The sequence below is a fragment of the Corvus brachyrhynchos genome, unplaced genomic scaffold (genome assembly GCF_000691975.1).
Source record: "Corvus brachyrhynchos isolate BGI_N302 unplaced genomic scaffold, ASM69197v1 scaffold90, whole genome shotgun sequence".
In the NCBI taxonomy this organism is placed as follows: domain Eukaryota; kingdom Metazoa; phylum Chordata; class Aves; order Passeriformes; family Corvidae; genus Corvus; species Corvus brachyrhynchos.
The window spans coordinates 3,671,639-3,689,049 of record NW_008236932.1 but is presented as its reverse complement, the minus strand read 5'-3'; the positions used below and the strand labels follow the sequence as shown (position 1 = coordinate 3,689,049).

Below are 17,411 nucleotides of genomic sequence, written 5' to 3'. Positions count from 1 at the left end.
TTAACTATCCAGGGACTTATTAATCCAAAAAACTGCCTGATGGAGTATATAAAATCACAACAATATTCAGGATATTAATTTCTAGCTATGTAATTCTTCAGCTTTAGCAGGGCTCACACAGAGATGGTATGTCTGGTCAATCATTTTTCTGCTCTCACAAATCCAATAGGGTTCTTGACTCTCACAGCTGCCTCCAGCACATCAGAGTTCTAACTCTACTACTCCATAAGTCTAAGGCATTACAGTAGAAGTATGTATTTCAGTCATCTTGTCTCATGATAGGTCCTTCTTTGTCACTTCACTCTCCTGTTTTTTTCACACTTTTAACACTTTGAATATCTCTTATATTTTTTGTGCTTTTCCCCTTAAACACCAGCAACATGAAGACTTTCCAGAGGAGAAAAACAGCCAAACAAAAAGAATATTAATTGGAGTCAATCTCAAGGATATTTCTTCTAAGAGTATTTAAGTTGTTGAAGACCTAACTTGTCTACAATTTTAATTTGAGATTTGTTTTTTGGGTTTTTTGGGACATGGGGCATTTTTTTGCTTTGCTTTTTTTTCAGTTCAGAGAAACTTTAAAGAAGTCTGTATGGTTATAACATGCTCATGGAGAAGACCACAAGAAAAAGTACTCAATCGAAGACTCTCCTGAGATTAATGCTTATCAATGTTCTTCAACTTGGAGTTCACCAAAATGTTTTCCATGGAGCTGCAAATTCTTCATATAGAAAACTCAAGTCTGTGAATAATCATCTTTATTCTCATAGCTTTCTTCTACCCTCCAAAAGTAATCTTGGTGGCTGGTTGTCCCTGACTGTCATGTCAGACATGAGTGTATCAGCAGCCTCTTCCTGCTGCTGGAGGTTCAGCTACCTGGGAGTGGATCCATCTCAGACAGCAATCGTGCAGCTGTGAGAAGGACTGCCCAGGAACCTCACCCTTTCTTCTCTCAGGATCTACTCATGAGAACAGGTCTTGCCCTTGGTTTCTGCCTGAGGTACATTACAGGGATGCTGTGTCTAGTCCCACACTGCCTTGACTCTGGCTGGTTTGGCTACCTGTATTTATCCTGGATCTGCTTCATTGCCAGGGCTGGTGTGGCAGACACAAGTCCCTCAGTCATGCCTGTCACTATCCCAGCCCCACATCAGTGTCCTCATTTGGATGTTGTGGACCTCCTGCCTCTGCCCCCTCTGGGATGTCAGCACTGATTCACCTTCCCTGGAAGAACAGCCTGCCCTTACTTCTTCTGGACACGTGAGTAGAAACCTGCCAAAAAGAGAAATTTAGTCTAAAGCAGTGAACATTGTCTGGGAGAAGCAGATGTGCTTTTTAATGCATTCTGCCCAAACACGCAAACAGGAAAAAAAATGACAGGAGTATAAGATATATTTTATTATTTTTCTGGCAGTTCTGTATTGGCACCTGGCAAGTAAAGACAGAGTTAAATTTAATTTCCAATATTTTTCATCATATCAGAATTGTTTGGACTTTTTGCCTCTCCAAAGATAATTTGGTGACCTAGCAATTTTATGAAAAAAGTGATTATTTTTTTCTTTAAATTTTATGGTTTTCCTCAGCTGAAGTTTCTAGAAGAAACATTATACATTAGATATGCCAACTGAAATGTCATCCTTCATTTGAATTTAATCTTTGACATTTCCCATGAAAGAGGCTGTGTTAGGATATTAACATTTGTTGGCAGAGGTCTGAAGTAATTAATATGTACAAGAGAAGCTGCTAACAAAACAAAAAAGGGAATAGCTTGCAAATATTAAACTCAGAAAGGTCTTTGATATAACTGTTGTTGACGACATCTGCTTTTAGACAGGAAAACAGCATAAACACCATTGAAGGAAAGAGTGGAACTAGATTTGTCCTAACTTCCTAATTTAGATGCTCTTAAAATATAAGGGCATTTGAATTCTACCTATGCTAAATTTTGAGTTTGCTAATCAAAATCGGTGCCTACAAATATCAAGTGTGAGGGACAGGAAACATAAGTTTTTTTCTAAGGTTCTATTTAAAATTCTGTTTTTCTATTTTCTCTGCTCCAGAGCTTCTGTTGAAGGTTTGTTGAGACGACATACAGCAGTAAAAACATGCCCAACAAGGGAATGCAGCATCAGGTTTACCAGAAAGTTGAGATACCAGGAAGGGCAGTCTGTGACCCCTACTATAAGTGTCTCCAGCACTTTGCTAAGTAAAACCTGTTGGAGAAGGGAGGCAGAGCTGCTTGTTCTTACATATGTGCCAGGTGGCTACACATACTAGAAATGCTCCTTCCTGAACAACAGTGAAATGGATGTCAGAATGTTCTCCAAGTCAAATTTGTACTGATATCAAGCATCTTAAAGCCTTCCCAAAGTGTTTCCGTGTTTACCTTGCATATTCCTTTGCACATCAAATGGAAATGAGATATTTCTCTGATCATCTGAGTTTGTCAGCAGATCACATGGATAAAGTTTTACTTTAGAACAACACACTTATGGTGTTTTGTGTATCTTCCGGAACTCTGAAATGGAGGGTAAGAATCATGTGAACAAAATCAGGTACTCCTTACAGGCATGTAGACCTCTAAACTTGGGGTCTTTCCCTGATTCTCAGTGGCTCTGCATTTTAATGCTAATTTGTGTCTAGTTTAGATCTAAGAAACAAATTGAGAAGGTGAGGCAAGATACTGAGGTGGGTACTGACGCTGTGTTGAAAAGAGCTACAAGTGACAGCTGAGGGTGTCATAGCTGAAGTGCTGAAGTTGTCTGTAGTCCACGTATCTTCAGCAGAGCAATAAGGAAGGATTAACATCAAAGAGAAAGTGATCCTCGTTCCCTTTCCACATAGTATCCTTTCAGTTAAATCCACTTTGCTTAATTCTGTATTCTCACCATACTTATGTATGACCCTTACCTTCTTCAGCAGAACTCTGTGAGATGAGATTTACCCCATGATTGTGATCCACAAGAAACCTGCAGTGAGATAGCTGCTGTTGGAGTGACTGGGAAACAAACCTAGAAGGTCTTTTCTCCTATTCTCTATGTAAAATTAGTTATGAAGATAGATTTTAAAGCTATCTGTGAGTAAAACTGATATCAACTGCAATTGACCGGGACTGTCATGATAGTCATGACAACACTTGTTTAGTTGTCTGATGATATCACTATTTTAGAGAAAAAGTAAGTCATTGGCAGTTTCCAAATGCTCTGAAAATAGATTGCTTATTGACCTTCAAAAAGTTACACAATAATAAAAAAGCTATGTAAAATCTTAATAAGTGTTCATGTTATCAGAACTAATTTAAAATTCATTTCTAAGCCCTTTATCCATTTTGAAATTTTTAATTATTATGTATACTTAAGTTGATAAGGGACCTATACTTCTCTGTTTTAGGATTGGTTTGTACTTGAAAAATTTCTCCAATGAACATCTCCTTCCTAATGGGAATAGAAATATAACTAGCACATTCATATATGGATTAAAGTTTCACTGATAAGCTTAACCAGTCCAGTGAGAATAAAGTAAACAGCATGCAGAGGCTGAGTAGGAAAACTCTTAGGTAACCTGACCTGTTCTGGAAAGACTGACACCGATGAGGACACTATTAGAAATACTTAGAAGGTCACAATCTATGTTATGGTTGTAGGGAGGAGATATGAGTAGTACTGACCTCCTTAAAGAGAGTTCTGGATATTTACACATTCAGAACTCCTCACAGCTTAACACAAAAAATGTACATTCGGTCCTGAACTCTGACACACAATTTCATTAACTGATACCCCTGCCCATAGTCTGGGGGATTGGAACTAGATGATGTTTAAAGTCCCTTACAACCAAAATCATTGTATGATTCTATGATTCCTTATGTCTGTAATGGTTTGGCTTGCAGATGAACTTTATTAATTAAACTGGATGTTGGTATTCAACTGAAGGAAACAGGTTTTCAGGTTACACTGATCATTTAGTAGGGTGATCTTGAGATACTGAAGGTCTGTTTATTAATATTCTGTCTTCTGATATTTCCTTTCTGCTGAAATCACACTCAGATTAGCAACAGAGTTGCATCAAGTGACTTAGGCTCTTTGTGTCTTTGCAAGATCCATAATAACTTTCCATGGTGCAGGAGTGAAAGCATGGGGACATATTGTTGAGTGTCCTCCTTTTAGTGAAATAACTGCTCAGGGGCACAAGAATAATATCTGCTGTAGAAAAAGGAGAAAAAACACATTTTTTATGTTTCACAAATGGTAGAAATACCTTCTTCTTTTACAGTTGGAGTTCCCTTTTGAAATATTCTTTCCTTCTCCTCTTTTTTTTTGAGTATGAACTCCACCTTTACTTAGTTTCCAGTGCTGGATCCGCTCACACAGGATTATGCAGAGTAATTAAAACAACGACAAGTCCAGGATGTATCACTGCAGAATTTATTTTTTTAAAAACAAAATAATTGTAAAATCATTTTTATTTTTGGGTCAGAGATATTTGGAAGTATAAACAACTACCTTAAGTGAAGAAATAGTAAAGAAATCAGGACTGAGCTGTTTCTGCTTAATGTGAGCCTCTAACACAAGCTAGGAACATCTGACATGGGTTATGATGAAATGTATTATTTTCCTGGTAGCTATTTCATTGACTAAAAGACTTGATTTGGTAGTTCCAAATTTATGATGGAGTCCTAATGGGAATGTCCTTAATTCTGTGAGCAGCAGAGAAAACTTAAAGCTCAAACAATGGTAGGGGGGTTTGAGCTAGATGGTCTTTATGGTCCCTTCTATCCCAAACAATTCTATGATTCTGTGTGCATAAGCATGTTGACTTAATACTTTAGACTAATGGCATGCTTAGAACCTGGGCTGGACTGGCAGTAGACACCTAATTCAAAGCATGGAAATTGCTGTTAAGGGGCGTGAGTAACTCAGTGAAACCACAGTCACAACTTCGGGAGTCAACGAAGGCAAGTTGTAAAGTGGTGGGGGAAGTACAGCTGCTCCTGGGTGAAATGAGTGATACAATCTGAATGCTTTTCTTGGTTCTTGCTGTTCCAATGTTCAAGTGCTTTTACTGATGATCATTCCCATGGTTTGTAACTACGGCCATATGGAAGTATTTCACCAATTGAAAAGCTGTATTAGTGTAATGCCTTAGACCCTCATTAAAAATTCATCACCTCTGTTTCCTGTTCTCCTACTGAAAAGAAAATAGAGATTAATTTTAAGTTTCTTTTCTTGGCTTCAAGGTATGACCAAGGGTTTCTTTCAGGTGGTAAACATTGAGTGATATTCAGAGATGTTTTTCTTGCACCACCGTCTGTCTTGAACACGGTCATCAGCTCAAGAGCTGTAGGGATTTCAGTCTGATATCACAGTGGGTACTGGCTATTTGACTTTTCAGTAAAAAGTTATCCATTAACTCCTAAACTTATTTTTTACCTGAAAAACAATTTACCCATAGTGCTGTTTCTTCAAGAAAGAAATTTAGGATCTACAGTGCAGTTACCAGGGGTTTTGTCTTGTATCAGTTATCAATTCTCAGTTGGGAAAAGAAAATATGTCAGGATATGAAACCTGGAGACATGCAGGTGGAAGGTGGGGAGGGGAAGGTGATGGAGTGATGCTGATAGCAAGGCCTGTTCCTGCTTTTCTTGATTAACCTCTGGGCAGCAGAGGTGCAAGTACACAAAAAGTGTTTGTTAAATGAATGTGAAAATATCCTGCCTGGTTGGCGTCTTTCCTGGCACGGTGCTTCAAGGTAGCAGTGTCTCAGCAGGGGGAGCATCTGGGCTTCAAAACAGATGAGCTTTCTGGCCTGTTCTCTCCACCCGTCCAGTGTTGGTGGGATTGAGCTGGGAGCCTCTGTAGGAGTCAGAACATTTCAGACTCCTACTCTCTCCCACCTCTTGAGAGTTTTCTGACTGTGCACTTCTTGTACTTTTTATGTCCTTCAAATAAATTTCAGAGGGAAGGGGCCATCTACAAATGTGTTCTCTTTGCTTTTCCCTCTGTCTTTACTGCAGTGCAAAGGCAAATCTGTGGAAAGCACCATTCAGATTAAGCGATAAAAAACCCTTTTTGGTGGAAAAATAGGGGAGTGCTAGATAGATGGTGAGGTTGGCCAGAATTTGCTTTTTTGGGAACCTGTAAGAACATATGAACAAGAACCTGTAGATACAGAGTGACAGCCTTGGACCTAGGAAGTCACCCTGTCCTGGCCCATGCTTTTTTTGATAAGGCACAGCAGGAAACAGCAGACAGGAAGATTGGGACTGTAGTTCCTTTTCACAAAGCACCAGCTAGAACCAGAATGGAAAAATGATAGCTACTTTTGGTATTAGTCATGGGCAATGAAACCATATGCTCACACTTTATCTCAGCAGTTAAACACACACAGACATCCGCCATTTTCCACGTATTTTTGAATTTCATTGAATCACAGAATTGTTTGAGTAGGAAGGAACCTCAAAGATCATTTAGTCCCACCCCCCTTCCCATGAGCAGACACCTGCTAGAGACCAACATTCTCTCTAATGCAGATAAGGCACATGAAGGAACTGAAAACTTCCCATCCTGACCTACCCTGCAAATGAAATATATACTGATACAGAGAAGCACCTTCAAAAGAGAGTATCAAGGGTTACCTAACACACAAAAGTCTAGTGGTAAAAGTATTCCTCCTCCAGGACAGGGTGGATGACAGAGCAATCAGATGAATCAATGTGAAGGAACATCTGGAGTAGGTGGTGTAACCAGCAATTACATCCTCTGATCTCATTTATTCTCTTATGTTGTGGCTGTTCTTTGAACGTTTGTTTTCAGTTTTCTGTTGGTTTTTTTCTGAGAAAAACCACCAACATCTCAGAAAAAAATACAGATGCAGAACAGTTCTAAGTTTCCTGTGACCAGAAAGAAGAATTCTCATTCATCTGCTGCCCAAATATAGGGTTTTTTCATTTGTCTCTGCTTTCATGTTGCCTTATTGTCCTTTGGCTGTTTTTTTAATTGCCAGCTGTGGTACATTTCAACTTTGCAGGCATGCAGTGGACAAAAATAAAGCAAAACCTTTGGCTTTGCGACATCACTGTATGTTTCCAAGTACTGGTTTTAAACAGAGTTTACCAGCTGTTGCTTTTTTATTTTTTTTTAAGATACCACGATACCAAATCCAACTAAAAACAAAAAGGAAGTAACAGAAAAAACATTTGAGAGTGGTCATGTCCAGAAAAAATCCAGAGTAGCACGCAACAAAGAGCAGGACATGAATAAGGTTACTCTTACAGTGGAATGCAATTGCCATTCTGGACTAGATTAATAATTTATCCAGTCTAGTCTTTTTTATTATAATAGATACTATCAGTGTTTTAGGAAAAATTGCCAGAGGTTACTGAATCGGTAATTACTGGAGAGACCATTTTTCTTAATAAATAGGAGTTCAAATCTGTTTCTTTTTTTTTTGCACATTAACCCTATGGATGTTCTCATTAGCTATGCTGTAGAGCCTTTCTGAGCCCCCCAAGTGCAGGGGGTTTTGATCTTTTTCTTCATTTGTTTGATTGTTTGTTCTGTCTTGCAGCATCTTGTCCCAAATGTCTACCACGTTGTAAGAAATAAATTCTTTTTATCTCCTTTGCAATATACATGACTTTGTTTTGTCCCAGTCATTCACTCCTTTTACATGCTTTCTTGCTCCTTTCTTTATTTAAATAGTCCAAATTTACTCCAATTATTCTCATTATGTCTGTCTCTCAATATGTCTTTGCCCTCAGTTAGATGAAGGTAGTTGTGCCTCCTTTGACCTGTGGCTTAACTGTGTTTTCCTCTCTTCTTTGTGTCTCCTCATAGAGGTGTTACTAGATTTCGACAGTCACATTAAATTGCTTCTTATCTGACTTTACGGGACTATATTTTCAGAATTTTACCTTTTTTTTTTTAGGCGAATGAGAGGTTTTCTCCTTGACTCAATTTCTTTTCATCGCTGGACAGAGATATTCTCATTCATCAATAAACCTTCACTGTTTTTCCTCATAGGTAAATTTAGAACACAGAAATATATTGAGAACCTGTTCTCTTCATCTAAAATAAATTTATTTCTGCATTGTCATAATCTGCTTTCCTGGATTTATCACAGGGTCAGGTTTTGAGCTAGGTTGCTGCTGGCTTACTGTTTCCAGGAGGTTCCTTACCAACCCTCCTGGTATTTAACACAGTGACAACAGTGGTGTTCTCCTTGTCCTTGCCTGGATCCTGCAGATGGTAAAGCCAGGGGAAAACAGAGCAGCAGCCACCCCATGGAGGGACTGGGAGGACAGGTGGTGTGGGGATCCACAGACAAGTCAAAGCTGGCAAGCAGCAGAGCAGCACAGGATCAGGGGTGATGACCTTTTTGCAGCACATATGGGGAAGGCATAGGATTTTTCCACTGTAACTTGCTGAGTGGAAGGTTGAAAAACATGGTTTGTCAGTCTGGTATCTTCTGTTTAGTGTCCTATATGTGTGTGTAGTTAAACATAAATTATGATGAGCTTATTTCCTCTTTTTCAGGGTTTAATATACTTTCTAAGATTTAATGGCTATGATAACTCTGATGCACAAACAATTCCATTGTTTAATCATATAAATATATTATCTATCAACAGTAAAATACCAAACACCAACAAAAAACCCCAAACTGCAATCCTCTAGCATTTTTTTTTTTCTTCTCATTAAAGGGAAAAGAAGGCCACTACCTGTGGAAGTTCTATTCTTTTCTGTCATCAATTGGGTAACTAAGAATTAGTTACCTAATCAGTTGCATGAAAACCGTGACATGGTGTTTGTGTTTCATGAAAGATGAACTAGAAGATTACTGGCTGATCAACCTCGCTCTGATCAGTGGAAAGATCTGATAATAAAGATAATGCAATTTTCTAAAACCTGGGGTGTAAATCTTGTAATAAATAAATTCAATCAGCCAATTTAAAAAGTTAACAACAGAATGAAACCAGCAGGATTATTTTTAAGATCTGATAATCAGTTTAATATTATTTTCTTCTTTGTCAAAGCAGCTGGCTTACTGACGAAGAAGATGAAGCAAGATGTGACTTGTGTTGCCTTCATACCAAGTCTTGCAGTACTCTGCAAGACATTCTTTACAGTTACCCAAAACATAATGAGTTAGAAATCAGTTATTCTCTGAGTGATTGTCACGCATTGGTATCAAACTCAAATGTCTTGAGGTGCTTTTGGTGATCTCTCCCAGACATTGTGTAAAGAGGTACTGCCATTAGTGATTTCAGTCACTGATTGGAAAATGTTTAAAAGGCAGTCAAGCATTCAAAAAAATAATATGATAACAGCCTTAGAAAGACAAACACTCTTTTGTGGTACTTCACTGGTGGGATTATAAAGAAGTAGGGGAAATAAGAGTGGTGATTTTTTGGGGAGCTCCCCACTCAGCTGGAGGATGTGCTCCTTTTTGAAGAAAGAACAGTGCAGAGAGTCTTAAGGAGTGCAACGGGGAGAAGGTATTTGGGCAATGCTGCCTCAAGCACAAAATGTGTCTTGTGCAGGAACACTGATGGTTTCTTAAGTCCTGTTCAGGGAAGGACAGGAAGAGATCAACACATTCTGCAGGGAATTAATTATATTTTATAGCAGGAGACACTTTCTAACTGTAGGTTTTTTTGACTTTCTGTACATGGGCAGAGTACATTAGACAAACTGCTCTCTGACACTGTCTGATAGCCTGAGTTTTGCATGAAAACCAAATAATTCTTGAAGTTGTCTGTTCCTTTCTCTGCCCATTTCTCAGTCCCTTTATTAAATTCCCTTTAGTACAGTAGTTATTCCTATTAGACTACCACTTCTTTCCATTTCTTTTCAGTTCTTCTACTTTGCCTTCTATGAATCACTCAGCATATAAAAAGAATAAGCAAAATGGTACTTAATAATTATTTCAAAATTAAGCTGTTTTGCCTAGAAAGAATTGTGAACTGAGAAGCATTTACAAGAAATGTGGCACATTATTTGGCAACATAATTTCAAGGGACGATCACATGTATTACATTCTCTTTAAAATAATCTGGGATCCTTTAGGTGCTGGTTCCCCATGTTTCTTATGTGGGTGTCCTGGTTTCAGCTGGGATAGAGTTAATTCTCTTCCTAGTAGCTGGCATAAGCACAGTGTTTGGGATTTAGTATGACAATAACATTGCTAGCACAGTGATGTTTTAGTGGTTGCTGAGCAGTGCTTACACTAAATCAGGGAGTTTTCAGCTCCTCCTGCTCTGCCAGCAGGGAGCCTAGATGTGCACAGGAAGCTGTGAAAGGAAAAAGGAACACAGCTGGCACAACTGACCCCAGCTGGCCAAAGGGATATTCCATACCATGTGACATAATGCTGGATCGTTTACTTCCCCCCCTCCCCCTACCCAGTTCTCCCCCTGTGAACAAAAATTTGTGTGATGCTTATCTCCCTGCCTAGTTAAACCACAGCTCTGACAAATGTTTTTATATCATAATCCCTTCAGTCCTCTCAGAACTAGAGATCCTCGACTAAAATACCAAACTGTTCCTTGTTAATATTTGTACCTGAAGAAGTCCATGTTCCTGAAGTCTTTTCCAAAGTGTCTTTGCAAAGTAACACATAATGCTTTAAACTACACTGTAAGACATAGACCACATTATTCATTCCTAATTTGCACGTGCAGATTCCACAGCCATCTGTGATGTTCATCTCCCTTCAAATTATGTTCAGCATAACTGTGGCAGGCCATCATCCCACTTGATAACAAAGACGTGTGCTGAGACATGAAACTGAGCATGTTCTGCATGTCCAGTACCCTTTCAAAAGACAGTAACAGCAGACAATTAAGGAAAAAACAAAGATACATGAGAAGTTAGAAGGGACCGATCTCATAACATTAGTAATTGTTTTCTCATGTTTTCTGGGAAAACAGTATCCACAGAGATGAAACAAAATTTGTTTTTCTAAAAAATCGCAAAAAATTTTCTGGAGTCATGGAGAAATATGTTTGTGAACTACTGTGGGAAGTAAAACCTACTATCATTAAAAGTAGGAAAAAAGAAGCCTGTGTGACTTATTGAAGTACAGTCTTTAAGCAATGTTCTGTTAACAGGTTTTTTTCATCATGAAGTTGTCTGTTGTCTCACCTGGAAAGTAATGGTGTTCCACCTTGCTCAATACTGATAGGATTTAACTTCATGTCAAGCATGTTTAAGTGAAGAGAGCAATTACAAAACTCAGTGAAATCCAGAATAACGTGAATAAAAGTTTACCTGTTGAGATAGTCAAGAACTGAATTTTTTAAGACAAAAAAGGTAATTTATTTCACTTGTCCATCTTGATTACTTTTTAGCTATAGCTGATTAAGGGAAGATTGTCTTTCTGCTTGATTAGCTGAATTTGGGATGAATGGCAGACTGGCCTCTGGACCTCAAGCCAATATTTAACTTTAAATAACTACTCACTGCCAAGCTCTGCATAGCTCACTCTACCTGCCCACTAAATAAATTTCTATTCATTTAGAAGCCCCACTAAAATCAGTGAGGACATTTAACATAAAAAGGTTGACAAAGAAGGGCAAAACCTGCATTTTACTAAATAGTATTGATATTCAGTGTCACAATGCCTTTCTGATTGACCTTTCTTCAGTGAAAGGGACAGAAATGCAGAATTACCAAAAGAGTTAAAGTTTTATTCCAAAGAAAAAGGAAAAGTTTTGTAGCTAAATGATCTGTTCTTTTGTAAACCTGAAAGAGTTAAAAAAATTGTATGCTTTTGACATGTAAAATAATCCGCAAAGACAGAAAAAGGGAGCATAAAAAATTTATTCCTGAAGGGCTTGTTTGTTGTAGCTGGGTTAAAAGACAAATAGACATCATCTCTTGGGGACATGATGACAACTAGCTGTGCACTATTTTTTTATCCAGGTGCACAGAAGAAAGAAAAGGATTCAAAAGGAAAATGGCACTTCAGGCTGTCAGTCATGCAAATGTTTCTATAGCCAGTCTCCTCCTCTTCAACAAGCTGTTTTCTTGTCAGATATCCCTCCTGTAAGCACAAAAGTTCCTCTCTGTTTTTTTCCAAGTTCCTCTTAGAAGCAAGAGTTGACTGACTCTAGAAGTTGTTGTTTTAAGTCTTGGAGGATTGTATTAATACTTCCTTTTATGCTTTCAGCCTTGTGCACAAATGATTATTTTCCTCTTCATCGGCTGCTTTACCCACTCTAAAGGTGTGCAACTGGAAGTGACAGGATAGTGACTCAGCTGGAAGTGGAGACTGAGCGAGTGACCGTGAGTGAGTGAAATAAACTCACAGGTCTTGTGCCTCTCACACCTCCTCCCACTCATTTGGTGACACAACACAGCCAAGAAGACCGTGAGTGGTACAGGAGGTCACAGTCTGCCGTCAGTCACCACATCCCAGGAGCAAGGACGACCTTTCGAGGCCAGCCTTGCTGATCCAGAGAAGGTATTAAAAAAAGAACTTTGTGAGCTGATAAAGCATCACACAACAGGTAAGCTGAGAAATTACTTTGTGCTCAGGGAAACAGTGTTTGCCGGTTAGATGCACTCAATAGGTGGAATAATTTTTTGAGGCAAAAGCTTCGAAGAAGAGAGAACCAGATTATGTAATACTAATTAATCTCTTTCTTTACCCTTTTAAAATATTGACCAATTGATTTTTCTTTAGGCTTCTCTATATCCTCAGATAGCTGATGTTCATTTCATTTGAACGTGCTTTCATCGAGGACGTAAGTCTTTCCTTTTCCATATACGTGCTTCTACTCCACATTGTGGAGGCAAGTAGGGCTAGCTGGCTTGTGGGGTGCTTTTCAGTGCAAATAAAAACACTGCTCTATAGCTTTACTGGATCACCAGCATCTCTCAAACCTTAGATATGGCTTAACTTTCAAGTAGTACCAGAGGGCATTTATATTATAGCTGTATTTGGGGATGGAGTCACATCTGAATTCACAGTATAATTTAATAAAACACAAGTGGCAGATGGAAAACCTTGTCCTTTATTTTGTGTTCCCCCATGCAATTTACATTTTACTCAAAAGAGCAAAACCAAAAACTTTGAAAGTTTTTTCCCCACACTCTCCTTTTTACCTGTGAAGAGAAAGGTGAAACATTACCTTGTAGGAATTTCTATGAGTGTAATAGAAAGGAGCAGCATTCTTTTTTTTTTTTTTTTTTGCTAGAGGTTTTTGGGCAATTGATATTGTTTGGTTTAAATTCAAAATCAGATAACATTATCATAATAGGATTCGGTTCAACACGGTTCAGTGTTGATACCTTACACTTTTACTGTAAAAACTTTATTTATTTCAGACCTTTTTCAACACATTAGCATATATTCCAACATTATTTTCTTATCTAAGTCTTGGCTATGCACTCTCTTTTGTAAACTCAGCACAAGCTCATCATGGCCAAATTTCTTTTGATTTTGTTGCCATGTTTCTACAGCCTCTTCTAATTCATAGCTCTTATAGAGGTACAAAATCAAAGATTTTCTGTAGCCTGAGGATTCAAACAAGATCAAAGCTTTAAGATTACATTTGTGGTTGCTAATCTGCTGAGAATGCATCTTAAAATATTTAAATTGTAAGAGAGATTACATGTCCTGATTGCCTATCCCACTATATGCCCACAGAAATACTCCAGTGTCTTTCAAGTCTCTGTTGATGTAGTACAATGTGAGGGAGATCACAGCATCTACTGTTGGTAACAGCCTTGCACTGCAGGTGATTGTTGTATAAGTACCTGTGTAAAGAGTTAAGTGGCCATTTCTACCTGAGGAAAGGAAAATGTGCAAAACTTCAATTTTCCTCTCAAGTGTTACTTCCATTGCAACACATACTGGTTTTGTAAGCAGCCTGGAAAACCTTGAAATACAGCCAAAGTTGATCACTCTGTCTTTCTCTCATAAGTGCGTCATTTTAGTCCAAATTTTTTTCATATTATTGTCTGCCATGGGATAAGTTGCTACCACTTGTGCACCTTGAAAAATGTTTAAGCATTTGTGCCCTAAAAATAGGGCATAACATGCTAAAACAAACAGATCCTGAAATTATGTGACGTTCATAATAGTGCCTAACAACTTTCTTATCAGAGTAACTGGCTTTGTCTCTGCTCACACAGAGCTGTGAAAAACAGTTAGACAATTGATGTGGTCACTGACCATTTGCAGCAGAGTGCCACAGTAGATTCATGCTTGTTTTGCCCTTGTGTGTCGCTTTTACAGATCAAAAAAGTAAAAAAATTACCTTAGACTGGAACACCCGTCCATGCCATTGTGATATTTACAAGCTCTTTCAGAAGCCCTGTGTGTATCCATATATACAGATTGTGATAGGGTATTTTGTGGAGGTTGTTGACAGTGTATTGAATCAGAACAGACACAATGAGCATGGCTAATGGGTAGAGGAGAAAAAAGAAAAAGCTGTGTTTTGTCGCAGTATGAATGCCACATTTTTCCAATATATATTGGAATATTTCCAAAATCCTGTATAAATATGAGGGTTTTTTCCACAGTAATACCTGCTGTAGGTATGTTGGTGAAATTCTATTATAGTTACTCTAAATATACTTATATATCTCTCTATAAATTTATTTGTAAACATACAAATATCTTTTGTGGTTAATTTTCCATCTCTTCTGATTCAGACTGAATTTGCTTTTCAGCTGTATGTCATAAAAATTAAAAATTCGTGTATCTTAAGTGAGAGAATGGCAGTGCTTTAGAAGGCATGTGAAAATTGTCATAGAAAAAACCCCGAATTTTTCCCTACTCTGTTGTGTAAGGTCCGCTTTCTAAAACAGCTGGGTGTTTACAGCAAACTGCAGACAACAAATCCGAGTGTAAAAATAGTGTAATGTTACACTGACATGCGTTCATGCTCTGCAGATGCTATTCTCATGAAACGTTACTGACGTGGCTGGTGCCAAAGCACTTACTGAAATAACTGCAAGGTCTCTTAAGCCCCAGCTATACCGTGCCAGTGCAACGTTGCCTTTGAAGTCAGGCATTAGTCACAGCCTCAGTGCTCCTGTTGGCTACTCTGTGTACCTTGTTGATGTTTCCTGTGGAGCCCTGCATGAACTGAGTTGTTCTCCTGCAGCTATGAGGGAGGTCGGAGACCTGGCTGACAGTAACATACACCGGGCTGGGAGGCCAGAGAGACAGTTTTTGTTCCCGGCTTTGCTTCTGTGAGCTGTTGTGTGACCTTCAGTGAGTCACTGTGGTGGGTTAGCCTTGGCGTGCAGCCACGCTCCCACGCAGCTGCTCTCTCACTGCCCCACCGCGGCAGTGGGAGAACAGAGGATGAGAAAGGTCAGGGATCAAGGTCAGGACAGAGAGATCACTTACCAAATACTGTCTCAACTTTTTTCAAATTTTTTACTGTTTTCAACTTCCAGTAAATTAATTTAATTCATTGCCAACTAAAATTAGGGTAAGATGGTGGGATACAAAGACAAAAATTAAAACAATGTCTTTCCCCAACTACTTTACCAGTCTCAGCTTCACTACTCTACCTCTTTTCTGCACAAGACAGTGCAGGAGAATGGGGAATTAGGGTTGCACTCTGTCTGTAACAGAGCCACTGCTTCCTTGTCACACCATTCCCCTGCTCCAGCATGGGTTCTTCACACAGAGCACAGTCCTTCATGAACTGCTACAGCACGGGCTCATCTCCATGGCATGAAGAGTGTAGACCTGCACACATGGGACACCTCCTCCTGCCCCTTCATCTCAGACCTCAGTGTCCATGATCCTGTTTTACATATCTTCATTTTTCTCTCCCCCTCCCTCTTGTGGTGTTTTTACCTTTTCTTAAATACTGTAACCACACATATTGGACACCTGCACCTGACACAGTCTTGTATCTTCTTTTGCTTTGCTTCACTCTTCCTCGCTCAGTTATGATTCCACTCTTTTCTAAAATGTTTGGAAAGTACAGAGAACTTTGCACCAGTGTTATTTGATTTCATGACTATTGCAACTGAAGTTGATGGGCATTATTTTATTTTTTTATTTATTTTATTTTATTTTATTTTATTTTATTTTTTATTTTATTTTATTTTATTTTACTTTATTTTATTTTATTTTAGTGAGAGCCACAGGTACTTCCATCTCTCTAAAACTGAAATCTTCTTATTTTGGACAGAAGTCGTTGAAAGTTATAAGCTTTCCTTCAATTAGAAATATGTCAGATCTGGAGATTTTTAAAAACAAATGTGCTGCATGATGTTATTTGTCAGACACATACTTGCAGCTACAGCTTGCCTTTACTGAAGCAAATTATAATGGTATTTCAGTTCCTTTTTTCCCCAGTTTTAGTAACTACTTAGGTGTTGCAGTGGGGATCCTGCAACACGCATATATCAAACCAGGAGTCCCGTGGAAAGGAAATATATATGGACAGACAGATTCTTGATAGCTGTTTCAGAGATGTTTATTTCTCCAGCCGCCTGGCCGGGGCTGTGCTCAGGAACTGTTCCAGTCACGGGACGCCTGCTGCCCGCGAAGGGAACACAAACCAACCAACGGGAACGAGGCGGAGCAGGGGCAGGGAAGCCCCGTGTCTGTGCCCTCAGGGCCCCTCTGCCAGGGCTACACGGCGGGGGAGGGACCCCAACACCTCACCCGTTTTATTTTAATAAAAGGAGAATGAAAACAACTGGATAAACATAACAAGAACAGTTTCAAAACAAAACAAGCCGCCCTCCTGAGTCTATAAATGTCCAGTCAGATTCTGTGGAACATCTTAGGGCTGACAGAAGGGAGACAGGACTCTCTGAGCATGCTTTGTGGGGAAACTGAGGCAGGAGAGGGTTTAACTTCTTCCCTCCCCCTTTTCATCCCCCACTCGGCATTGGAAAGGGATTTTTGGGGAAACAATTGGCAAAAGCATGGTTTTGTGAGGGAAACCATGGGTGAAAAAACGGATTGGGAATACACTGGGGGTAATAGGACATAGGGTAAAAGGGAAAGGTGGGATTAGGAAAGGGAGACTGTAGGGGGGACTTACAATGGAGATATTGTCTAACATGACTACGATTTTTTGCATATATACTGCCTTTTACAGAAACACCATCAGGCCCAGTGACCTGCGACGCTTGTAACCCTTTTCTACCTCGTATAATTTTGAATTCCACGACTTCTCCATCTCCCAAGCTTGGGATGCATTTTTCAGGGTTATTCTTTTTAATAGCAGTTCTATGCACGAATATATCTTGCTGGTTGTCACACCTTGTTATAAAACCATAATTTTGCTTAACATTATACCATTTTACTATCCCTAAGGTCTTAGTTACTATGATCTTCTCCTTTTTCCGAGTGGCTGCTGTTTTCTGTCTCGCTGCGTCTTTGCTCTCTCCTGTGGTCGCTCCCGTGTTGGAATTGTCGGGGCT

General features: G+C 39.1%; 1 long non-coding RNA gene across 1 annotated transcript in view; it reads left to right on the top strand.

Annotated features, from left to right (window-relative positions):
- The first annotated feature begins 4,092 nt into the window (after positions 1-4,092).
- Positions 4,093-17,411, top strand: part of LOC108445205 — a 19,730-nt gene continuing 6,411 nt past the window's right edge. The window contains exons 1-4 of the long non-coding RNA XR_001859971.1: positions 4,093-8,018; positions 11,108-12,044; positions 12,169-12,508; positions 12,685-12,745. This is a non-coding gene — a long non-coding RNA (uncharacterized LOC108445205). The remainder of the gene's footprint in view (positions 8,019-11,107; positions 12,045-12,168; positions 12,509-12,684; positions 12,746-17,411) is intronic.